This window comes from Malaya genurostris, chromosome 2, assembly GCF_030247185.1.
Source record: "Malaya genurostris strain Urasoe2022 chromosome 2, Malgen_1.1, whole genome shotgun sequence".
NCBI classification, from domain to species: Eukaryota; Metazoa; Arthropoda; class Insecta; order Diptera; family Culicidae; genus Malaya; species Malaya genurostris.
The window spans coordinates 142,405,803-142,414,672 of record NC_080571.1 but is presented as its reverse complement, the minus strand read 5'-3'; positions in this window follow the sequence as shown (position 1 = coordinate 142,414,672).

Sequence of the window (8,870 nt, the reverse complement as noted above, 5' to 3'; positions counted from 1 at the left end):
AGGGGGAGTTGCCATTGCCATTAAACGATCCATTTAGCACAGGCTTCTGTCAGCCTTAAAATTGCAACTCATAGAAGCCATCGGAATTGAGATTACAACGACGATGGGACCCATCATCATCATTGCAGCGTACTGCCCCAAACAAACCAATCTTCGAGATGGTACGTGTGCATCATTGAAGCGAGATCTGGCTATGCTCACTCGACGACAGAACAAATTCATCATTGCTGGGGACCTGAACGCACGGCATGAGCTGTGGGGAAACAGAAGACAGAATCGAAACGGATTCGTACTTGCCGAAGATTACGAAGCTGGACAATACAACATCTTCGCTCCGGATCAACCAACGCGACTTTCCAGATCGGGAGTTCATTCCATTTTGGATATATTCATCAGCAACATCGCCATAGACAGCTCTCCGGTTGTCTTCTACGAGCTCTCTTCTGACCACTTTCCAGTAATATTGACGTTGGGATCTTCACCAGAAACAGTGCCTATTCAACCACGGAGGAACTATTATCGCACCGATTGGGTCCAATTTCAACAAATCGCCGACCAACTTATTAATATCAATGTTCCACTAGATTCCCCGATGGAAATCGGTGCGGCCCTATCTTCCTTCCAGCATTCAATCACAGTCGCTCGTGATAGGACGGTTCCAGTACAACATATGCCGAGTTCCTCTCTTCAAATCGACAGTGTCACCAAGAAACTCATCCGACTTCGGAATATCTACCGGAGGCAGTATCAACGAACTGGCATCCTAGATAGGAAGACTACTTATAACAACTTAACTAGGATAATCCAGGAAAGGATATCTGAGCTTCGCAACAGGAACTTCCAGCAAAAGCTTCGAGAAATTCTGCCACATTCAAAGCCCTTCTGGTCCTTAACGAAGGTGCTTAAAAAAACCGAAGCCTATTCCTCCTCTGATGTCACCTCAGGACGCAGCTGAAGGAATACCTTTAATCACACCAGTAGAGAAGGCAAATGCGCTAGGCCAGCAGTTTGTGTGTTCTCACAATTTAGGACTTAACATTGTTAGTCCATATGAAAGAGCCGTTGCTGATAGCGTAGCTGAGGTTGACCAATCAGACAGCTTAGTTCCTGAGGAAAGTAGAGTCACTGCGAATGAGCTGATGGCTTTTGTGAAAAAATCCAAAAATATGAAGGCCCCCGGTTTCGACAACACATTCAACATTGAGCTGAAACATTTGAGTATTCGCTCATTTGTCTTCTTAGCTAAACTTTTTAACACGTGCTGGGAGCTTGGTTACTTCCCTTCAATGTGGAAGTTAGCTAAAGTTATCCCAGTTTTGAAACCGGGGAAAGATCCTTCCTTTTCCAAGAGTTATCGACCCATCAGCTTACTCTCTGCCCTATCCAAGCTGTTTGAAAAGTCAATACAAAGGCGAATTCTTGCTTTCGCAGATGAACAGGATATAATTCTGGAAGAACAGTTTGGGTTCCGGAAAGGAAGATCCACCATCCACCAACTCACAAGGGTTAACAACGTCATCCAGCAAAACAAATCAGTGTCCAAAACGACTGCCATGGCAATATTGGATATTGAAAAGGCATTCGATAATGTGTGGCACGATGGACTGGTGTTCAAACTGCATCGGTATAATTTTCCCATGTATCTTATTAAAATTATCAAAAATTATCTTGCAGATAGAGCATTCCAGGTTTCTCTGAATAATGCACTTTCAGAAAGATTTACTATTCCTGCTGGTGTACCCCAGGGAAGTATCCTAGGTCCCATTCTATACAACACTTTCACATCAGACATCCCACCTCTTCCAGGTGGGGGTGTTCTGTCACAATTTGCTGATGATACTGCCATTCTTTACAAAGGTCGTGTCATTAATGCTCTGAAAAATAAACTACAGACAGGTCTGGACGCTTTAACGGAATATTTTACAAGCTGGAAAATTGTGATCAATGCAGCAAAAACTCAGGTCATCTTGTTTCCACATTCAAGATCTCCAAAACTTGTTCCATCAGACGAATGCCGAATACGATTCGGTCATGAGGTCCGATGAAGTTATCTATCTAGGACTCACCTTTGACAGACATCTGATATTCAGGTCACATGTTGACAAAATCGTTCAAAAATGCAGCATACTCATTAGGTCTCTGTATCCGCTGATTTGTAGAACATCTAAACTATGCCTGAAGAATCAGATGGCTGTCTATAAACAAATCATCTACCCCGCAATTGAATACGCAGTCCCTGTTTGGCGGGGTTGTGCACGAACACACAAACTTATTCTTCAACGCATTCAAAGTAAGATCTTAAAGATGATTCTAAATCTACCCCCTTGGACAAGGACTAGTGAAGTACATGAGATTGCCTCACTGGATATACTAGAACAAAAATTCGAACAATACTGCACGAAATTTGAAGAGAGGTGCTCAATCTCTGAAATACAAATAATTCAAAATTTGTACGTATTAGGTTAGGGATAGTTATAAGTAGGTAGACATTTTATAAATAATTGGAATAAATATTATGATTAAACATTAGTATGTAAAACAAGAGTAACTAAAACACCTAATATTAATAACGAATCGTATGAACAACAAAGATGAAAGGCCAAAGGGTCAAAACACTTGTACTGTAAAATGTTGATGTAATACACAAAAATAAGATTAATAAACAGATATTTATGAATGATGATGTTCACTGGCTCATTCGATATTCGGACGGCGAAGCGTGCAGACGCACCTGAACAGACCAGCAGCAAACAGCAGTCTCTCTCTCTTCCTCTCTCTGGCGGCACGCTAGTATAAAGGAAGCAGTTCCAGCGTTCACTGGCTCATTCGATATTCGGACGGCGAAGCGTGCAGACGCACCTGAACAGACCAGCAGCAAACAGCAGTCTCTCTCTCTCTCTTCCTCTCTCTGGCGGCACGATAGTATAAAGGAAGCAGTTCCAGCGTTCACTGGCTCATTCGATATTCGGACGGCGAAGCGTGCAGACGCACCTGAACAGACCAGCAGCAAACAGCAGTCTCTCTCTCTCTTCCTCTCTCTGGCGGCACGCTAGTATAAAGGAAGCAGTTCCAGCGTTAACTGGCTCATTTGATATTTAGATGGCGAAGCGTGTAGACGTGTCCAAGAAGACCAGCAGCAGTCTCTCTCACCTTCTCTCACTAGCTGCTCGCAAGAATAAAGGGAGCAGCCCAATCGTCCACGTACTCAGTCCAACAACTGACAACAAAACGTGTAGACGTACCCAGTCAAACCAGCCGCAAGCAGCAGTCATGGAACAGCGCAATTTTGTTGTAGCACCGAACAGAAATCACGACAATGGCGCAGTTGGTACTACGAACGAGAAACCCAAAAGGTAATTACCGCTTTTTTTTATACGGTGAGGGCTCCGATGAGAAGACGGAGAGTCGAAAGGAAAATACTTCCGATGAGTAGGCGGAGGTAAAGTTTTTATGATGCAACCTTTGATGAGTAGGCTTAGGTTGATCAATATCATTGTATATTTAAAAAAAATTAGGGTTCTGGTGTGTAGACAGAAATCCATGTTTGCATTAATAAGAGCACAAGAAAACTCAAAGTAGTCAACTCATGTAGAAACCTAGGTACAACAACATGAAAAGTAAGAGTTTTTATTTATTTTCGACAGGAAACGGAACAAAGAGGTAACAAAAAAGATGCTCATGGAGGAACTATCAGCTGTTAAAGAAGAGTTAACTAAAATTCGAAACGAGAAAGATGCTCTTCTACTCAATATGTCCAAAACGACAGTACATAATAAGGATCAAGCTACTTGTTCAAGTGCCCCACATGAAGATTTAACCGGAACAGTCAACGAAACACTACTAGCAAGTGTGAACAACATGTCACTCAGCACAATGAGCATTCCAGAATGTGTGCCATCAGAAGGAGAAGTGGACATCGATACGAAAGGCTACGAATATTGGAAGAATATTCTGGTTGCCTCTCTGAATCCTATTCAAGCCACTGATGAAAGAACCAAAATTGATGTTTTTAGAATCAAAGCGGGACCTAAGCTGTTGGAGCTTTTGCATAGAACCAGTTCTTCGGCGGAAATGCCTGACGAAAGCAGTCATCCGTTTGGCAATGTACTTGCTCGGCTTGATTGTTACTTCGGATCGAGAGCCTATATGCTTTCACAACGAAGCAAACTTCTCAACACGATACAACAGTCTGGAGAAACTAACATACAATTTGTTCGGCGTGTGGCGGCGTCTGCAAAGCTGTGCGGTTACGATAAAGAGGATGATGAGATGGAAGCAGTAGTACGTACACTAATCAAAAGTTCAACCGATAAACGCGTGCGTACCTTGGCGCATCGTAATTGGGTCAAACAAGGTTCATTAAATGACCTTATAGATATGGTGCGTGATTATGAAACAGAATTTTCCAACGAAATAGAATTCAAAAAAATGCGCCAACCGCAAGAGGCGGTTTCGATTGCAGCAATCACTAGCAATATACAAGGACACGGGCAATTTAATCGAAATATTATGGGTAGAGTCAACAATGGAAATCGTGGTAGACAAACATTTAATCATGGTAGGTTTGAAACGCCAAGAAACTCTTGCTGGCGCTGTGCAAGCATTTACCATGGACCAGCTCAATGTCCATGCATCGACAAAGTTTGCCACAACTGCAATAGAAGAGGACACCTCTCTCGATGCTGAGTCGACCGGAATCGTCAAAACACAGGGAAACGTCAAAACGAATCAGATGATGGGTCTCCTCCTCGTAAAATCGCAGCTATAAAAGAAAAAGAAGAAAACGATACTATTCCAGTAGATGTAAGTGAAATCGATTAATTTTATATGTTGAAAATGTGATTTTCTTAAATAAATAAATAATTAACGTAATGAAAAGTTTTTTTGGTTAAATCAATTGATATGAATGATTAAAAGAAATGAAAATAAAAGAAAAACTAAAATGAAATTAACCTAAGATGAAGTTCCTCAAATATATGTTTCAAATAAAATAAATTTCTAATAGAAAAAAAATTTCAGGTACAGACTGCATCAACAAGTGATTCAGTGGAAATCAATAATGATGCTTTTGCGACGCAAAATGAAGAGGACGCTTTCGTCGTCGCACGTGTGGCGGGAATGCGTATTATATTCTTCATAGATTCCGGAGCACAGGTTAATACAGTAACTGAACCTATTTTCAACAAACTTCTTCAAAAGGAGCAATCACGAAAGAAACTAATTGACTTGAGTTATACATCAGATAAGTCACTTAGAGCTTACACTACGAAAACTAATATTAAAATAATAGCTACGTTTTCGGCTGAACTGTACATAGCTAATGACCGTCCTGTATGCATTGAAAAATTCTACGTTGTAAATGAGAACAGAGCCCTATTAGGGTTTAATACGGCAACAAGGTACAGTGTTCTCGTTGTCGGTTTGAAAATTCCAGTCGGAAATTTTTACACAAGCACTAATTGGTCATGCGAACTTGCAGCAGTAAAAACCGTTCGAAAGTCAACCACAGATGAATTTCCCAAATTTAATGTACCACCAGTTGTTTTGTACTACGACAAGGATATGCCTCCGGCCAGGAACGTATTTACTCACATCCCCGTTGCTTACAAGGATCTAACAAAACGTAAGCTAAATGAATTGCTATCATCTGGTATAATAGAACTTGTAACTGAAGATATGGACCGTTCATTCTGTTCATCACTCTTGGTAGTACCTAAAGGACGAGACGATATAAGACTTGTTGTTGACCTCAGAGGCCCTAATAAATGCATCCATCGAACTCCGTTCAGTATGCCGACATTTGAAGAGATATTGAGAGATCTGCATGGTGCAAAATGGTTTTCCACCATTGACCTGAAAAGCGCCTTCTTCCATGTTGTTTTAGACGAGAGCTGTCGCCACCTCACCAATTTTTTTCCGGTGAAGCCATGTATAGATGCTGCCGATTGCCTTTCGGACTCTGCAATGCCCCTGATATTTTTCAGGAAATTACGCAATCGACTATTTTATCGGGTTGTAAAGGCGTAGTTAACTACGTGGACGATGTTCTTGTTATGGGGAAAACGGAAGAAGAGCATGACGATAACCTGAATGAAGTTTTAAAGCGATTCCAAAACCACAACGTCAACATCAACATGGATAAATGTGCATTCCGTCAACAATCAGTAATATTTCTGGGCTTCAAGTTGTCGGAAGAAGGATGGAGTATAGAAAACGCAAAAATTCAGGCTATCAAGAATTTCCGGAAACCAGAAACTCAGGCCGAAGTCAAAAGTTTTTTAGGCTTGATCAATTTCATAGAGAAATTTATACCACAACGAGCCGATAGAACACGATACCTTAGAGAACTTGCAAAAGCAGATCGCTTCTATTGGTCACAAGAACACGATAGAGAATTTCAATATCTAACGCAAAACGCCTGGAGTGTAATACAAACATTGGGTTACTATAACAGAGAAGATGTAACAGAGCTGTTCGTGGACGCTTCTCCTTTTGGACTGGGAGCAGTTCTTGTTCAGTTTGATCTAAATTCGAAACCTAGAGTGATTGCGTGCGCTTCTAAGGCACTTTCAGTTACCGAGATGAAATATCCCCAGACCCGAAAAGAAGCGCTCGCAATGGTGTGGGGCGTAGAAAAGTTTTCTGCTTACCTCATGAGTATCCCATGAGTATCCCCCATTGGTTTGTTTGGGGCAGTAGGCTACAATGATGATGATGGGTCCCATCGTCGTTGTAATCTCAATTCCGATGGCTTCTATGAGTTGCAATTTAAAGGCTGACAGAAGCCTGTGCTGAATGGATGGTTTAATGGCAATGGCAACTCCCCCTCCTGTGGTAGCTGTCCTGTCGAGCCTGTGAATCCTGTAATTGGAAATAAAAATAGAAATATAAGGTTTAAGATGAGTTTCAGTTAAAATAGCAATATCGGCTTTCTTCTCTTGAAGAAAGTCGGATAACTCAGCAGTTTTGCTCCTGAGTGAGCAAGCATTCCAATTTACTACAACCAACTCATTATATTGCATATTCGATGATGAATTTGCCTAAGACGTTGATTTAATCCAACCGCGTTCTGCAGTTTCGTAGTTTTGTTGTCATTGTTTCAAAAATGACAATCAGTTGTTCAGCAGAGAATCAGCTACCAGAGTCACCATTTGCTTGTGGTTGATTATTGCTCCATCCAGGAGGGAGTTTTGAGGAAGATTCTTTTTGTGATCCAGCAGCTGAACCTTTTGGATTGCTGCGAGGAAGTGGCGGCAAATTTGGAATATCCCTCTTTGGTGGGAGCCGTGGGAAATTAATTTCATCCTTCTTTGGAACATTCTTGCGCGTTGATTGTTTACGGGACGCCTGTTGTCAAATTTTTGTGAACTCAACACGTTTGGGACACGATTTGCTAGTAGATGGATGGTCGCCATCACAGTTCACACATTTTACAGCGATGTCATCTAGTAGGCAATCATTGGTATTGTGTGAATCGGCACATTTCCCGCACCGACTTTCCATGTGGCAATTCCTTGCTCCATGGCCATAGTTCAAACAGTTCGGGCACTGTGTGACATCCCGATGTACCGGTTTATACTTTTGCCATTCGATGATTATATGAAATAATGATTTTATGGTTTTCAGTTGACTCATGGTGATGGAGCCCTTCTCCATATGAACCAAGTAGAGTTGATCTCGATACTTTTTGTCCGTGTTTTGTCGCTTCATTTTAAACACCATCAAAGGCTTTAGTCCAGCCTCCGACAGTGCCTGCTTTAGTTCGGCTTCCACCATGTCGGGTAGTCCTTGAAGTACAACCTGCATAGGTTTGTTGGCGGCAATATCGTGTGTGAAGTATTCCGCTTTTGTCTGCTTCAGGTACAATTCCACTCCTTTGTAGTGGTTCAAAGCCGGAACAGTTATTTTGTAGCCTTCAGTACATAAACGGATTGTTGCCTGTAGTCCTTTGCTGATCAGTGTGTTGAAATCCGATCGTATGAAATCGTTCCTTCTTCTGCAGTTCCTCTTCGACATTAACTGGTAGATCAGCATATTGGTTTTTACTCAGCAAACGGTCGTTTACCTGAACATCACTTGGCTTCAGACGCTTAGCATCCTTTGGATTTTTCTCGGATCTATGGCGCGTTTTACCCATAGCTTGGGTAGGTAGACAACTGCGAATAAATAATAAATCAAAATCGAAATTACTCGTAGTAGGTTATTCGTCAATCCACATCGAGTGTTAGATGACGAATCTGGGTGCCGCTCTACTAACTCTCTCTTTTATATTGTCTCACTGTTTCCTGTTCTGAGATGTTTTAACAAAAAGGGACTTCCGTCCACCGCTGCCACTAGCAGGTATAAAATGAAATGTGTTGTGAGAAATAGCGTCATTTAAGTTAAAGCAGCTACTCTGAACGTACGAGACACCGTCAGCACGATGGCACCGAAAACCGGTAGAAAGGCAGATTTGTATCGTCACTAACACACTCAATTACGAACGGCAATACGAAAGAAGCGAAAGTGATGATGTTGAACACATATTTATACTAGTATGGGGTCGTGTGAAAATATGCCATGCGAAACAGGGTTGCCATATATACAGGTTAATCTGTATTATTATTATTATTATTATTACTATCATTATTATTATTAGAATCTCTTGCATACCGAAGATCGTAGATACATTTCAGACCAGGCCTTTGCAATTGTCTTGTACTGAAATTTCGAGAAGAACCAGATATCTTCGAACTTCATAGCTTCAATAAAAATAAACTACAAATTTGTCGTACCTAGCCTCCTATATTAGCAAATTAAAAAGGAATTGTTTCAAGTTTGGAATATATAGTTGTAGAATAGTAGCTGTTTAATGTAACTAATCTGTACTT